Source organism: Zonotrichia leucophrys, chromosome 2, assembly GCF_028769735.1.
Source record: "Zonotrichia leucophrys gambelii isolate GWCS_2022_RI chromosome 2, RI_Zleu_2.0, whole genome shotgun sequence".
In the NCBI taxonomy this organism is placed as follows: Eukaryota; Metazoa; Chordata; class Aves; order Passeriformes; family Passerellidae; genus Zonotrichia; species Zonotrichia leucophrys.
In genome coordinates, this window is record NC_088171.1 from 88699581 (window position 1) to 88717478 (window position 17898).

The 17898-nt window shown below is 39.8% G+C and overlaps 1 protein-coding gene across 20 annotated transcripts in view; it reads left to right on the forward strand.

Annotated features, from left to right (window-relative positions):
• Positions 1-17898, forward strand: part of LOC135444249 (poly(rC)-binding protein 3-like) — a 497164-nt gene that overhangs the window by 315512 nt on the left and 163754 nt on the right. For all 20 annotated transcript variants that reach the window (XM_064705626.1, XM_064705627.1, XM_064705618.1 and 17 more), the window contains one exon: positions 9951-10036. The gene's annotated coding sequence lies outside the window, so the exon portion shown is untranslated. The remainder of the gene's footprint in view (positions 1-9950; positions 10037-17898) is intronic.

The window sequence follows — 17898 nt, forward strand, 5'->3', positions numbered from 1 at the left end:
CGTTCCAGAGCCAGTTTTTCCAGGTTATCTGAGTACTGAAGAATAATGGAATTCACTGTGCCTTTCTGGCTTCTATTTATTTTAATAGACCAGAGAGTAATTAATTACCTTTATTTTCAATTAGGTTGACAATACCTTAAAAGAAGCTTTTAATACCTTAATATTCCACATTACACATGGAATATCTGCATCTATTTTCAGATGGATAACCATGCTGTTTAATACCTAAAAACTGAAGCTCTTTGGTTATGTTCATGCTCCATAGATGTGGCTTCTTCCATGCAGTTAAAAGTAGATATCTTCACTGCTTTTAATTGGCATCTTTCTGTTTGTTCTGTACTTTCCTAATCTACTCTCCCAAGTGGTATGTCAGCCACATGGAACTCTTTAGAAGGTATTTGCAGTTTGTATTCTTTTAAGGGATGTTCTTCCATATGACCATAAAGTCATACAAGTAAAAAAGATAGTAAATACATTTTTAAGTACCATTTTACTCAAATTAATATATTTTTATTCAATATATCTTTGCAATATTTGCTCAAGTATAGTACAGTGTTTTACACGCAGATGCACACACAGGTGCATGATCTTTATCCTTGACCTTCAGATTTCTCTTTTTATATCGCCGTTAAACACCAATTTGCTACTAATGCATACTTTGCAATTAAAAATTTATTGCTTTAAAAGCAAAGGCAGTTTCCTGCCTGGTCCTTAATTAATCTTTATTTAAGACACTTAAATATTTATAGTGACTTACTTCTTTTTTTCATTATAAACACTGCAGTGCTTGAAAGAACTTTTATGGTTTTGAAGAGTTTTCACTATAACTGCAATGGCTGGTCATAAAAAAATAAATTCAGCACCTGTCTCAGTCCATAGACTGTGATGTTATTGCAAATGTAGGCACAAAGATGTGAGGTTTAATGGTGGCAGATTGGTACAGAAAGGGTCAGGTTTCCCTTATGCCTCATTCTCCCTCAGTGAAAAGTTGAACAAAGAGCAGGTAAACTATTACTGTGCCTGCTAGACATAAGCAAGGTCCAACTAACTTCAGTGCATGCCAACTGCACAGCTAAGGGAGAAAAGAAATACTGGATCTATTGCTTAACCTTCTGCTGCGTCAGCATTCATCATGCCAGAGCAGCACCCTGCTCTCCCAAAGGACAGCAGCAGGGAGTGGCAGGGGGTGTTTACCACACCAAGGCACGGTGTTTCCTGGCTCCTGTGCATAATGAAAGCCACTGTCCAGTATCTGCACGGAGGGCTGGGTTATGCTTCCACCCTCAGCCTACCAATTGAGTGTGCTGCAGACCACTTGGCCCAATCCCAGGACAATATTTTAGGCTATCTCAAATTTGCTGAACCCCTGCTTATCTTGCAGATTTTCCCAGGAGTGCCTGGACCAGAAATCATTGACTGAGCCCTATTCAGTATGCAACTTTTCAATTCCCCCAACTATTTAGTGCTTTTGGTAATGATGTTGCTGTAGGTGGAATAGATTCTGCTTCCTTATTTTACAGACAAACCTACCCTGGAGCTGGAAGGGAGAACTGGCCAGCAGCAATTCCACAGCACACTTTCTCTGACCTTCTTTCTGTCTGCAGAGCCATTTTTTCTCTATCAGCTTTTCTTTTTCTTTTCTGTTTTCTCTTTAGAGAAGAAGGGAAAGCCCAATTTATAAGAGGATTCCTATTTTCATACACTAAAACAAAACAGCTTTGCTGTTGAAAAGCAAGATAGAGGTGAGAAGGGAGTAGTTTAGGTTCATAGTCAGGGATTTGCAGACTGAGTGGGATTCTGCATCACATATTCTGCAGGAGGTCACACTTAGTGATCAAAGAGGACCCATAAGAAGGTCTTAAGCAATGGAAACAGCCATGCCTTTCATTCTGGCACAAGGAAGGGTAAGGTGGACTTCTGTGTGCAAGTTAAATTAGAGAAACAGCACTGTGATTCTGCATGGTCAAATTGCCTTAAACAATGGGATCACCACAGTGTTCTGGGAAACACAGCAGGTAAAATTGCAAAGCAGATATGAGAAAACTGAAATTGAATTGCAGTACAAGGAAATGACCTGCTGCTATAAACTGTACCCTTACAGATTTGCTTGCTGATTGCAACATGCTTTTTATTATGTGTATAAGCTGTAGATTGATCAAGATTATTTGTTTCCATTTATATCTTGTTGGAAAGCAATGGGAGATCACTGTTTGAATGAGACAGATTACTGCCAATCATTCTCATATGTGAAATGAGGAATTTGAATAAGCATTATTCTTGTTACTTTCAGCTGAGTTATTTAACTGAAACCATAGCTTAAAAAGTGGGATTTTTCACACTGTTTAACTGGAATTATTTAATGTAGCCAGAGATCAATACTGATGCTTGAAAGGATGAAATATCATTTTAAGTATTGCAGTGCTGAGTAAGGATAACATAACAATATAATTGGTGATGTGTGGTATGCATCAGGAATGTCAGATGACCGTATCAAGTGAAATCTTCCTCATCTTAATCATGTGAATTATTTCAAGGATGTCACTGGATGACATTCTTCTATAAAGCAAGACCATTTTAATATATAAATGAAATGGAACTGTGCCCACAGATTCTTTTAACAAGGTATTCATTTATTCTAGTCCTGCAATAAAAACAGCTGATTAGATTGATACTATATTAACAGTTTTTTCTTCCTATATCTCCTGCACAGTGTGTTCTCTGTGCAAATTGCAAGTTGTTACAATTGTCCTGTTTTGCTTTGCTGGAGAGTGGTGCTTTAATGAGTGTCACTTTTGTGATGCTAGCAGTAACTTTCAGCAATTCACAGTGGGACTTTTATTTTCTGTTACCTTCTGATAGCATCACCATTTCATTAGCCTTAGCTTATTCCAGAGGCAGAGCAATTTATCAGATAATGAAGGTTGAGTAAGCCTCACCTATGTGACATGTGGCAAGTTCTGTCATTTCTCTGCCCTCACCTGTTGGACATGCCATCAGTCTGCAGTGATGCTGCTTGCACAGCACCCAGGACAGCTGACGTAAATTTTACTTCTAGTTCTACCCCTTTCATTGCAAGACCTGAGGCAGTGGCACAGCCTCTTTGTACTTGCACAATACTGCATCTCAAATAGTAAAGGATTTTGATACCTACTGTGGAGAAGAATGATAACTCTGAAAGTCTTTAATATTCCTGCTGAGCAGTAAGGCACAATAAGCATGCCAAATTGAGATGGTGCATGAACTAGACAGTGTCTCAGAGATTTCCTGTTCTTAACCATTCCTGGTCAGTGTCTACAGCATAGAGAAGAGGCTATCTCCTAGACAGTGTGGCAGGGAAACAACCCTTGTTCTTTGCTATCTGCACAGTTTTCCCTAAGTGTCAGTCTAAGCTTGTCAAACAAGGATACCATACTGACCACCACACTCTTTTTTGTCCATCCCTCCCAAGGCAATGCTTACTCAGGTGGGGAATGCTCCTCACACACATCTTTGTGTTGCATGTGTCCTTATGAAACTAAGCTGAGGTAATTAGGAAGCTTTATTCATTTAAGTATCGCTTCTTGACACACCATGGAAATCTTCAATAAAAAAACCAGCTTGCTGCTGGATAAGGCAGCACAGTGACTGCTGCCTCTAGAAGAAGAGCACATCACAAGCAGGTGCGAGATTTCTCTAGCACAGCAGCCACAAGAAATCTCAGAGCATTATGGACAGTGGGGACCAACAGAACAATCAGTATCGAATTAGGGAGGGGACAGCTGGGAGGACTTGAAATCTTGTGCACTCTTGTCATAGATACTGTGATATTGCCTGTCTCTCTAAATGAAATAACAATAGGGAAGCCTCAGGGCAGATTGTCTGCTTCCCCTCTCTTGGGGAGCATGCCTTATTTTGCTCAGCATATTAGAGGTGGCAGATCCATTGTAATGCAATGTCAAAGGCCTTTGGGATCTAAAAAACGTTGTGTGTGTGGTATTGGAAGGGCAAAGAAAAACATTGACCCTACCAGATGTTATCTTTTCAGGTAGTATGTATGCACTTTGGTTGACCAAGCTTAAAGAAAATTAAATCATTCCAGATGATTGTCCCAACTTACAGCAAATATAATTATTTTAATTGACTGCATAGCTCCATAGCTTTTAATCAGAACTCCTTGAGGAATATGGCAACCTTTCCATTACAGATTATATGATGGTCCAATAAACTTGTTTTCTTAAAGTCTGATTCACTTCTGCTTTAACATTTGAAAAAAAATGTTTGTTAGATCCAAACAGCTATTTGAGAAATACCTGTGTGAGGAAGCACTTTGCTATGCTGATTGTTTTGTACTCACAACAAATCAAGCAAACATCAAATCCAGGTGCAAACTAGCATTTTTTCTATTTGTTATTCAGTTATTTTTTTACCCACCTGTATCTTGCAGAAAGTTGTTTTCATCTGTTCAACAAGAAGAAACATTCTGCTTAGTCTGAGGTGGCCATTCATGAGCAGTATCATTCTTCCTCCAACATAAGGCAATAAGGCAAAAGTAGAAACAATTGTTAACAATGCATGGCCAATAGAAAACAGCTGACAAAACCACCCACATGCTAAAAGTGCCTTGTCCAAGCAATTCAATGCATAATTAACAAATGTGTCTGCAGAAATCTGCCCATTAACAATGTCCAAGTGGAAAATAGGGCTGGATCATGCATTTTCAGACTGTCTGTAGGATGTAATAGGAGAGTAGGGCTGCATCCTCGTGCTCCTAGAGAACAGAATCATTCTTTGTCTATATAAGGGTTCTCAGAGCAGTTCAGTTTAAGTTAACTGAAGGTATGGAATTGGTGAGTATAACAGAGGTGCAACAAACCCAGTCTGGACATTTTCACTGAAAACAAAGTTGCTTAAATATGTTGCCTGCTCCATTGGGTTGATCTTGGCCAGTGGCTAGGCACCCATCTAGCTGCTCTCTCAATCCCTCTCCTCAGAAGAGGAACTCAAAAATCTCATGACTCAGAATGAATTAGATCATTTACCAATTACTGTCACAGAGAAAACAAACTGAGCTCGGGGACTTGAATCCCTTGCACTAGTCCAACACAACCCTGCTAGCTGAAACACCAATCAGCCTCAGCTGTGACCTTTTAGAGTGGACAGGTGTTGGAGTAAGTACATGCCTGCACAGAAAAGTCTTTCTGCTTGAGCAGAATAACAATTTCATGTTAATTGAGGTAAACTTTGAAAGAACTTATGCAGGCACACTGATTTGTATGTAAACCTCATTTGTTTCCCATCAGTTTTGAACAGCTACTATTTCTCAGTGTAGGGTATAAATTTTAAGAGCAGTCACTGTTCCAATGCAGGTAGTTAGAAGTAGCTTCTTATGCAATATCTCTTGAGTCTGGTTTCTCTGTTTTGGGCAAGGCTCTTAGGAACTGTTCTAGCTAGTGTGCAAGAAAATTTTTGAGGGCAGAAAATTCTGAGTTTCACTGGTACCTTTGTATAACTTCACGTGCTAGGATAATTAGAATAAACAAAGGGTTTCATTTTCAGAGTTCTTTACAAGACCATCCATAGTTTAGGAAATAAAAAATTAATACAATTATAATTGTAATAATCCTCTGTACAGATCTGATAACCTTTTAGTGTTTTGGAATTTTGCATAAATTAGTAACTAAAAATATCTACATGAGATCAGATGGGTCTGTGTCCTAAACCAGTGTCCCACCTAAAACAGCCAAAATACCAAGTGAGCTTAGCCTAGCATGACATATTCAGCTTTCAGGATATTTAACACTCCAAGAAGCCATGCAAACATTTTCTGTCCTGAACAGACATTGAGTAACCACTATGAAAGTACTGGAAGAAAATTCTCCTCAGGTTTTCTGGTTCACTCCCCAGTGACTGGGGTCACACCAGGCTATGCCCCATCCCTCCCAGACCTCCTGGTTTTCAATGAAATAACATGGGTAAGTAGCAGAAGGGAACAGTGATAGCAACCAAAGTTAGTGATCTGGGCAACCAAGAGTTGTAGGGCCAGACATACCCCACAACTTAGTTGTGACCTCCACAACCAGAGATCTAGTCTGCCAAAGTCAGTCAGAACACTTCCATCATAGTCCTCTAAAAGTGTTTCCTAACCATGGCCTTTTATCTGATCAGAAGCATCAGCCACCCCATGGTGGAAGTCACAAGCCGTTCACTTGTAGCAAAAGAGTCCCAGAGAGAAGTCTTTAATAGATCTGCATAAGATGAACAGAAGAAGACACAGAGTTCAAGCAACCTTGCTTAGTCACTAAAATAATAGTATTTTATCACCACAATAAACATAAAGTGACAACTCCATACATCCTATATCTATCTGTGTGTCTGGGAAAATCTCTGTGCCTCCCATCATGAGACACATGAAACAGTTAAGATGAAGGCCACTAATTACACCGGAATGGTATTACCATTTTCTTCTTTTTTGAGGGAAGAAAATTCAGTATATCATCTCTTATTTCCATAAAATGAGAGTTTTGTATACGAGTCCCTTTATTCTTCAGTAGCAGTTGGATGCTTGGATGCCAGACCTGAGGATCCTCAGAAAATCCTAGCCTAAAGCCTGCCTGCTTGAGTAGGCTGCACTATTTGAACTTAAAATGGTTCATAAGCCCCTCTCTAGATATGTTTATAGAAATGTAAAATCACATATTTGCACTAATGCTCTCTAACATCTGCATGTTGCAAGAGATGACTAAGAACTCAGAAAAAAAAGCAAGATTAATGACAAGAATTGCAACAGCTGTATTTAGACCAGACCAAAGGACAACCTCCCTTGGTAACACCCTACAGCACTCTGTAAAGCTTCTTAACCTGAAAGTTTATAGCATGCAGCTTTGGGTAAAACATGGACTAGTACTGGTCAATGTTTCTTTCACCACTACAGTGGCTTGCTTTTTGAAGCCCACACATGTCTGGAGCTTCCCACCACATCCTGTGGCAATGAATTTCCACCCTGTAATTATGATCCTCGTGGAAAGCATCCTCTCTTGGATTTCATGTTTAAAACTTACCAACTACTAATTTTATTGTGACTACTTCCTTTGCTATGAAATAAAGTGAAAACCATTCTTTATTCACTTTCTCAGTTTGCTTCATTATTGTCCTGGGGCTCTGTCACAGTCCTTTTCCTCATTTGTCCCTCTTCCATATGAAAATCCTAAAGCCTTTCTTTTTTCTTTCCTGGTAGAGAAACCATTAAATACCTTTGATCATCCTGTCACCATTTTCTTTATCCTCCTATTGCTATCCTGTCATTTTTGAGATGAGATGACTGGAACTGTATTCAATATTCAAAATGCTAGGTGAGCAATGGATTTCTTTGGCAGCATTATCGTATTTCTTCTTCTTCTGTTTTCTGTTCTATTCCTAGTATTTCCTAATATACTGCTTTATTTTTTTTTGACAGTTGATGAGGATTTAGGTGACATTTTCATAAGGCTGTCTCCAAGCTCTCTTTCCCAACTAGTAGTTAATTTCACTGTGTGTTCATAGATTTCCCAGGGTACAGGTAGGACAGCTTAGTCATTTAGCCTTGAAAACACAACTAAATTACAAGAGGGGTTGGGCTGTAAATGGGAGATTGTTGATAGAATTTTGTACTTGCTCAGTTCTGCTGGCAACTTTTATTCTTCTAGGTTTTGTTATACCAGAGGTTTCTCTCATGTATGTGAGGCAGTGTAAATGTTTGCCATGGAGCTCACAATTTCAGTGGGCTGTTGATTATTTTAACAGAACAGTAATTCTAACAGAAAACTCATTCAGGAAAGAGTATATTCCATGACTTTTAGAGAGGGTTTTGCTGATTTTGCTGCTGTAAGGCACATCCAGACCAAAAGCAAGGGAATCCAAACAAATGCATAATCCTCTGCAGTACTGACTCAATGGAGATTTTATCCCATAGCCTTCAATATCAGGTAGAGATGCATAGCATTTCAATCTTTTTCATAGTTGAAATGTGCTATCAGTATCATAATGATTGTTAAAATGGAGTTCTGGAGCCTAATGAAATCTGAAATTAAATAAATCACTTTAGGACTGTAAAAACCTAGCTGTGAAAAAACTTTAAATAGTTGTTCCTAAAAGAGTGCTGACAGAATAAATATATTGCTTCAAGTTGATCAGTCTCATCTCTGACTTTAAAAAAATTGCTATGTTATATTTCAATTATTGCTGTCAAAAATTCCTTAATGGGCCAAAGACACCTCAGTATCATATCACAAGTAGACATCTTTTTAAAATGAGGTTTTCATCTGTCTCTTTTCATGGAGTAGTAGTCATTTGACTTTGTCCTTGTAACTATAAGCTTTTATTTTCAAATTTGTGGCTGCACTACAGTACAGAAGGTAGAGATCTACGAAGTTTTCCTGTTAATGAAATTTTCTCTGAGCAACATTTCTGCTCCTTACTAATTCTGTTTGTTTCTATGTGTTATAGGCAGAGTTTTATTAGTATGGATTTTATATCTCCATTCCAGTCTAAGTCCTGGAGATCTTAGAAAGATTGACAGTGGAAACATTCTTTCATAGCTGCGGTGGGCTGACTTTGGCCAGCAGCCAGGCACCCATCCATCTAGCCTCTCACTTCCTCCTGAAAAATACAATAGAAAATCCTACAGATTGGAATATAGACAAGAAGATAATTCTTGATTACCATAATAGGGGGAAAAAAACCTGATTGCCATAATATGTGGCATTCAAATTCTCTGAAAAAATTCTTTCACCCAAGATTTTTCTCCCAGGAAGCTGAGAGGCCTCAGAGAAAAGGAAAACAATTCTTATCTCATTTGCCTCTCCTGTGTTATGCTCATGTGGGAATGTGTTTGGAGATTGTTTACTCACAGGTGATTGCATGATTGGATTCTGGTGTGAGTTGTTTTGACTCATTGGCCAATTGGGGCCAAGCTGTGTCAGGACTCAGGAAAGAGTCACAAGCTTTCATTATGAGCTTTTGAGCACTCAGTAAATATCCTTTCTGTATTCTTTAGTATAGAATAGTATTATTTAATATAATGAAGTATAATAAAGTAATAAATTAGCCTCCTGAGAACATGGAGTCAGATGCATCATTCCTGCCTTTGTCGGGGCATTCCCTGCAAATATAATAATAATAGGCAAAAAAAATCCCCAGAGATGACTTTGGGAAAACTAATTTAATTTTTTGCCAATTAAAAATAGCATAGGAAAGTGAGAAATAAAGACAACACTAAATCCACTTTCCCTCTAACATTCTTTTTCATAGGTTCAACTCCACTCCCTAATTCCCAACTCCCATAACTCCTTCCACCACAGCCTGCATAGATGGAAGCACTCATCCCAGTTTTTCAGTTTCATTTTGATTTTGAGAGCTAAGAGGGCTTCTTGGTACAGTCAACTCCCCTTTCTGTTAAAGACAATTGGAAATTACAAAGCTATACTTTAATGTAGAGTTGTGTTTGAGTACAAAGCGATAGTCTCAGCTACTGGACCACAAATTAGGAGGCCAAATACATTAACTAGTCCAAAAGATAGCAAATGAACTTGTAGTCGTCCTTTTGAAAGGCATTTAGGGACATGATTTTCTGGGCTTGTTTTGGAAAATCATTTACTCCAGCATATTGGTTTTTTAAACAGTAAAGGAGTCAGACTTCTTTCATTTTCACTGCTCTCTCTCAACTATAAGAGCTTGCAAATGTAGGTATGCAAGATAATAAGTTATATAATTGTTTTTCTCATTGTTTTGACTCCCTAGGCACTCCAGGAAGTTTGATCTGAGCAGTTCAACTTCTGGAAGCCCATGAAATCCCTACAAATCCAGCGGGGCAATAAAAGCATATTTTATGAATTAATAACCTCATAAAATGGAAAAGCAATCTATGTTGGACAAGTTTTGGTTTAGTATTTGATGGGTGACAAAATTACTAAATCCTTGATCATTTTCCTTTCCAGAGCATACTCAACACTTTTAGATATCTTGGGACTGCAAAAGCTGACCATCGACAGCAGGTTTTTAAATATCACTGCTCTTCTGACAAGTAAGTTCTCCATTCCAGATTTTTTTTTCCTCTCTAATATTCCTGACTTGTATTTTATTCTTGTATTTATTATATGGACTATCGCATTAATTTTCTGAGCCAAGTAAACATGAGTGCAAATTGAATAGTATGGAACTGCTCTTAAATTTCCCAGCTAGAATGAAACCTATCAATATTACAGATAGAGATGAGATAAAGCACTGACTCACCTATTTATCCCAACTTGAAGGGCCAATGCACTTCTGGTGACATCTCTGGATGTTTTGGGAAACCCTTTTCTCTAAAATATTTTTAGAATGGAAAAATTAAATAATTAGATATTTGTATGTTTTTGATGGACTTAGGGAAAGGAAGCTAGAAGAATTTGGAAACTTCTGGAAATAATAGTGTCTGAGGATACACTCTTCATTTAGAGGAAAGAGTGTTAGAAGAACTGGAAAAGACTGAGAGAAGTGGAGAGGAAAAAGGTTTACATTGGAATGAGGAGGAAGAGGATCCTTACTAAGAGGAATAGAAAAGAAAGTTCCTTTCTGTTCAGCTCTTGTTGAGGGAGAGGTTCAGAACGTATTAAAATTTTAGTTTTCCTGTGCATAAAGTTTAACTTTCATGAGACTGAATTTTAAAACACAAAGTTATTCTAAACAATGAAGTTCACTTATCCTAACTTCCTAAGTGAGAGATCTTATATATCCAGAGGCTGCTGCTCCAAAAATATCAATGGCAATTCTTACAGCACTACTAAATTTCATCTTTCTTTCTATTTTCATAAAATTACTGTAAATACTATGTTATTTGCTACATCTTGGAATATATTTCACTTATTTCACTTCTGTGTATCCAGTAGATTTTATGAAATGCAGTTCTTGGTTACAGGTTGGTTGAGTTTTGACAATCATGTTTTATTACTCTGTGGATGATTGGTATTGAAATTTTAGGACTTTCTTTCTTTATTGCCACTATATATTTCTGAGATAAAGAAGTGAATACATTGAATTTAGTTCATACAGCATCAAATATTTCATGACCTTGTATATCATAATTAAGCATGTTTAGCTACCAGCAGTCTCCAAAACAAAAGTCTTCTGATTTAGTACTTCTTATAAATGAAGAAAAAAGTGATATAAAGAATATGCACAATTTAATAACTGCCCATGGGAATAAAAATCTTTGGATTTATATTTATAAAACAGCTTCCTTCTTTCTTGTTGCTTGTTTGGTTGCTTTTCCGGCATTTTAGCTATAAGTACACAGCCCAGGTTTTGAGTTTTATTTGGGGTCTTAAAGGATCCCAGTACTGAATATATCATGTGTTACTAAGTGAACCACCTGTCTGCAACTCTGTGTGGTTCACTTTCCTATTTGGGACAGAACATGTCAGAGATGTGGACAACAATACAAGCTTCCATACCTACTTTAGTGACCACTCAGTTGTATTTTGCTAAGAGGACAGACAGGTTAGAGCCAGCAGCTTCCATTCTTCTTGGATGTGTCAGTGAGATGCAGTTTTGAAGCTCTGTCCTGTTTACCCTGAAAAGCAGACCGTAAGGAAAATGAGGCTGTTTGGAACAATGAATCCAAGCTTAATAATTGAATTACTGAATCTCTGTGGCATTAAGCATGTCAGGACTGTGCACGAAACTGATTTATCGGTTCATCAACCCAGGAAATAAATAATAAACTGTGAGTCAGTCTGAATGGAGAAAATGGAGGGTTTAATTTTGAGATGAAGCAGGGGGGCAAGTTCTAAGAAAGAGGCTCCATTTCTGCTTAGACAAATTACCTTGTTTTCATTAACAGCATTGTGTTTTGAGGCAAATGCTACAAAAGCAAAGGACAAGGACAGGCATATGCCTAGGGGTGAAGCAGTGGTGGTGGTGGTATCTCCTTTTATTTTGTAGTACGACATTGTAATAGTCACAGGGTAAATCCCCTCTTCTACTAAAAAATATTGGAACACAAATCCCTCACCTCTGATCACAGTTCCTATCAGCTTCCTTGGTTCTACAGTATGACCAGCAAAGTATTTATTAGAGTTTACTTCAAACTATTCAGTGCTCTCATAAAACATTATCCCTACACAATAGAACGGAGCACTTGCTAAATGACAGTAACATAGAAAATACTTGGCAAGAGGAGTCATAATTGAGGGAGAGTTTTTGCTGAAGATTTCAGCAAGGTTCACAATTAGATGTCTTCGGTATTTTATGGACAACCTGGAAGCTGTCAGAATTTCCTTGTCAATGAAATTTGCAAATGATACCAACAGTCCGGACCACTTGCTCCATCAAGCACTTGGGTTGCTTGGTAACCTCAGCCCATCCATGCATAGCAACATACTGCATTTAGGGCTGAAGAGTTTCTCTCTTCATCGAGAGAAAGAGGAATTGTGTTCTAAGGAGTCCTAATCTTTGAGGGAAATATATCGGGAATCACAGCAAATAAGCAAGTTCACTGTAAAAATTGATAACATAGAGCAGGGGTTGTTGTTTTGGTTCTAAGTCTGACTGTGGTGACACTGATACCAGAAGGCTGTTTTGGTGCTTCTGCTTTAAGAAAGGGTGCTGTAAAAAACACAGAGGGTCAGAAGAAATTATCACTCCATCTTTCTTCTGTGCATTTACTTTGTAATTAGTTTTCTGGAAAAGGGTTTCTTCCCCCCAGCTGGTAGTATTAAAGTATTCTGGCGTTCTGCCAAGGTGTAGCAGTAAATAAAATGGTGGTTGACCTCACTAGTTTGATAATCTAGACTGGGAAGAACACTATTAAAAAAAAAAAAAAAAGTGGTAGCCTCCTTTTACATCATCTTCTCCCTGGTTACTGTATTGTTGACTGGCAGCATAATTCCTGTAGTCAAAATACTGATGGGAGAAAAACCTTTGATCACTATAATCACTCCTGTTCCACTGCTGTGAGTATACCATAGGACAGATCAGTTTGACAGATACTTGTTTACATTAGGTACTTATATTAGTAAAACTGGAACCTATATTGTCGCATTTAGGGAATTACATAGAAGTTCCTGATATATTTATTCAGATTCTTGGTATTTGCTTTTTGTTTTCTTAGAAACCAATGAATGACATTTCATATTTTTATGTTTATTTATTTATTACATATTTTAAGGTGATTTATTAGTCAAATTAGCCATTCTTTGTACTGAGTAAACAGAACAGTGTGTTTTTTTCTGTGCCCTGAAAGTTTTTAGAATTAGCAGATTTCAGTCTCTGCCATGGAGCTTTTCCCTTCAGTAGAAAGTAAGATTTTCTGCCTTTATCAGCTCTCAAGAGATAACTGTGCATGAACTAGATATTGCATAAAGCTAACCTGAATAAAGTGAAGAAAATACCTCCTTTGAACATGCAGACAAAGCTACAGATATCAAACTTGGACTAAGCACTTCTGTCAGAGGCTGTTTTCTCTAGTCTCTTAAACTCTCCCAATTCAGTGGTTTGATGGTCAGCAAATATTTACCAACAGACACATAATACTTGAGTATTGCATGTTATTTAATGTAAATCCAAGTTTGAAACCACATTGGTAAAAATTCATTTGTAATTTTAAATCATCTAGTTTTAAATGAAAGGATAATTTAAAATAAAAATATATATTTCAATTGAAAAATTGCACCTATTTAAAAAAAAATGCAAACAGCAGTTTCATCAAAATCCATTCTTGTATTAAAAAATTATGCATGACTTCCTTTGCAGGCTGCCTGCAGTACAATAGAAAATGAAGCAAGCAGCTCTACTTTGTGTGGCTATTTGGAAACCCTTGAGGTGTTAAAGAAGTGAAATAGTGGCTTGCCTAAGGCAACAACTGTGTTAAACTTAGATGTTGATTTGTTTATTTAATAAGCATAGCAAAAAGGCAAAATACTAAATGAAATATCTTAGTGAAAATAAACAGAATTATTGCCATAAAGAAAACCAATATTATTTCTTATTTAGGGAATTTCAGAACTAGATGAAATGGACACTGAGATGTAAAGGGAACATATATTTTTTGTTTCAGCTTTTAAAGATAGTATCCAGGCAAATATATTTGAGTTCTCTTGGTAGTTATACAATATGAAGAAAAAAGAAGCCAAATGTGTATTTGATCTTTGATTTCTTCCTAGAAATGCACCTTGAGTCTTAGGCACTACTCCAGCTCCCTAATGTAAAATTCTGTTCCAATGAGTGTAATGGATTTACTTTCAGATACTTTTTCTCAGATTGCTAGCAGAATTTCTGCAGTAGAAGCCAAATGGTACCGAATTCTTTTCTGTAGAAAAAGGCACAGGAAAATTCAGATGAGTGTAGAAAGACTATAAATAAAAACATTAGCCTCTGACCCAACAATTGTCCAGAAGCAAGCACAATTATGTAGATAAATGGTGCTGATCACAATTCTCTTTCCCCACACTGTGGCAATTGCCCAGCACAGAGCAACACTGAATAAATAGATGTGCTTTTGACGCCAGCAGGATGGAAAATGCCTGCCCACAGTGAGATAGAGCAGGCATTGACTGGGCTGACAGCTATAACAAATAAAGATCTTGGCTCAACAGGAGATGTTGAGCACCTGTGACACTTGTCTTTGCTAATTCAGACTTTTGCAGTTGAATGCAAGAGTGAATATGAAGGGTCACAGTCACCTGGTTGGGGACAGGGTGGGTAGCAGAGGGGCTGTCTGAATAAGGAAATCAGTTTTAGGGTGCCTCTAAACAGTCAAGAAATGCCTGTGGCACCAGAAACAAAAAAAAAGCAAAAGTTCAGATTTCAAATTGCATTCTGTGCCCTCAAGATTTTGTTCTGGAGCAGGTTTTTCCTGCCTTTGCCACCTGATGCTGAACCCACAGGCAGCACCTTCCCTCCCTGCAGCAGTGGTAGCTTTTCACAGCCCTCTCTTCCTCCCCAGAAACATGTCCGTGGCCCCAGGCCTGATGCTGATCCCTCAAGGGGACCCTTTGAGGCGACCGTTGTGTAATTCTCTCTTTGAGGGGGCACTCTGCAGGGTGCACGTGGCAACAGGAGGAGTTCAGTGGGCAGGCCCTGCTGGGATATTGAGAGAGCCTCTGCTCTCATCCTCATGGATTCTCATTCCTCAAAAATCGCTTGAACACAGGTCTGTCTAACTTCTGGCACCTGATGGATGGTCCTAAGTCATGCCACCATCTTACAATCTTCTAGCCAACACAGAGGAGGGGGGCAAGAACTTGAGGGATTCTGGTCCTTTCAAGGGCTGAGTGAGCCTTCTGACATGTCTAGTTTCTTCATGTGGCTGGCCAAAAGCAACTGCTCTCCAGAACTGGGAGCTTTGGATAAGTGCCTAAACATAGGCAGGATCACTGTGAACTTCAGTCCTCCTTGCTGTAAGTGAAGAGTGGCCTCAGCTGCTTACAGGGCACTGGAGGAGGACGCTGCTCTGCTCCTGCTGCTGCTGCTCTGCTGCTCTGTTCCTCTATTCCTGCTCTCCAGTGGGCAGAGGCAGCTGAGCCTCCCTGGTCTGGGCTCTCCCAGACTTCCTTCCTAGACTTCCTTCCTTCCTTCCTTCCTTCCTTCCTTCCTTCCTTCCTTCCTTCCTTCCTTCCTTCCTTCCTTCCTTCCTTCCGCCACTTCCGCCACTTCCGCCACTTCCGCCACTTCGCCACTTCCTTCCTTCCGCCACTTCCTTCCTTCCGCCACTTCCTTCCTTCGCCACTTCCTTCCGCCACTTCCTTCCGCCACTCCTTCCTTCCTTCCGCCACTTCCTTCTTCCTTCCGCCACTTCTTCCGCCACTTCCTCCGCCACTTCCGCACTTCCGCCACTTCCTTCGCCCACTTCCTTCCGCACTCCTTCCGCACTTCCGCCACTTCCTTCCGCACTTCCTTCCGCACTTCCTTCCGCACTTCCTTCCGCCACTTCGCCACTTCCGCCACTTCCTTCCGCCACTTCCGCCACTTCCTTCCGCCACTTCCTTCCGCCACTTCCTTCCGCCACTTCCTTCCGCCACTTCCTTCCCTTCTTCTTCCTTCCTTCCTTCCGCCACTTCCGCCACTTCCGCACTTCCGCCACTTCCGCCACTTCGCACTTCCTTCCGCCACTTCCTTCCGCACTTCCTTCCTTCCTTCCTTCCTTCCTTCTTCTCTTCCTTCCTTCCTTCCTTCCTTCCTTCCTTCCTTCCTTCCTTCCTTCCTTCCTTCCTTCCTTCCTTCTCCGCCACTTCTTCCTTCCTTCCTTGCCATTCCGCGCACTTCTTCCGCCATTCCTTCCTTCCGCCACTTCCTTCCGCCATCTTCCTTCCGCATTCTTGCCACTTCCTTCTTCCGCCACTTCCTTCCTTCCGCCACTTCCTTCCTTCTCGCCACTTCCTTCCTTCCTCTTCCTTCCTTCCTTCCTTCCTTCCTTCCTTCCTTCCTTCCTTCCTCTTCCGCCACTTCCGCCACTTCCGCCACTTCCGCCACTTCGCCACTTCTTCCGCCACTTCCTTCCGCCACTTCCTTCCGCCACTTCCTTCCGCCACTTCCTTCCGCCACTTCCTTCCGCCCCTTCCTTCCTTCCGCCCCTTCCTTCCTTCCGCCACTTCCTTCCTTCCTTCCACCACTTCCTTCCGCCACTTCCTTCCTTCCGCCACTTCCTTCCACCACTTTCTTCTGCCACTTCCTTCCACACAAATCATGGATGCCCCAGCAGCAGCCCTTCCAGTGAGCACAGGATTCTGGACTGAAGGGCTCTGCAGGGCCAGCATGCCTGTGCCTGCCCTTTGGCTGAAGAAGAGCGCTGCAGCACTTGCGACATTAAAAATAGAGGAAATCGATGTCGCTGGGGCTATGGAGTGTGTCTGTGACACCCTGCCCACAGCAGCTCCTCCTGGGGCTCTGCCAAAGGGCTGCAAGTTCCTGACAGACCAAAGAATCTGGGGCAGAGAGGGAGTGTTTGGTGTCCTTTTAAGCATGAGGGCCATTTTTGACGTATGATTCCTCCATTCTGATAGGACAGAGCAGGTTCAGTCCAGCTTAAGAGCAGTTTGGCTAAATGCAGTCCTGTGTAGCTCGACATGCACAGTATTTTTATATTGTAGTAGCAATAACCAGTTAAAAGACAACATTTATTAGGCTGATACAGACACATTATTTGCCTGTCGTGTCAGGGTAGAAATGAGCAAAAAGCCAGAAGTACAGTTCATTAGGAAGGAACTAAGCCATATAATTATCCTAAGAAAATTGTCTTTGTAATTTTTTTTCTTTCTCTCTCTCTTTTTTTTTCCTAATGTTCTTACTATTCATGAAGATTTATATATTGAATAGAAAGGAAAAAGAAAATATGTGAGTGTAATAGTATGAATTATTTTATGCTGCCATATGGAGTTCAACTGGTTTTTAAAAAAATGAGAAGATTTCCATTTCAATGCTATTTGTTTTATAATGGAAACTTTCCTTTTCTTCATCCTCCTACTTCCAGAAAGGTCTTATTCAGTGTATTCAATCCTAGCTAAAAGGTCACTGTTGTCCTACAAGAGAGACTCCCTCCCTTTCCTGTCACTCCTGCATGCTGTGAATAGGGTTCTGTTTCTCTGAGGCTGAGATCTATCAATGGGAAGGTGCACTGGGAGCAGCTGAGTATTGCCCTCCCCTCCTGGAGGTCAAATGTGCCACCCCTGGGTGCTGCAGAAATTGTGGGAGGAGAGGTACAGGCAATCCCACCAGCAATGCTGGCTCTGACCCTGCAGCACTCAGCATCCTGATAACCCTTCCACTGCACTGGGCCATTAATGTAAATTCATTCAGTCTCTTTGATAAATAGTTCCCTAGATACATAATCTTTACTTTATATTAAATTTCTAAGCCTAGGCATTTAACATTTGTATTTGTATACACATTTTTCTTCATGTAATCCTGACT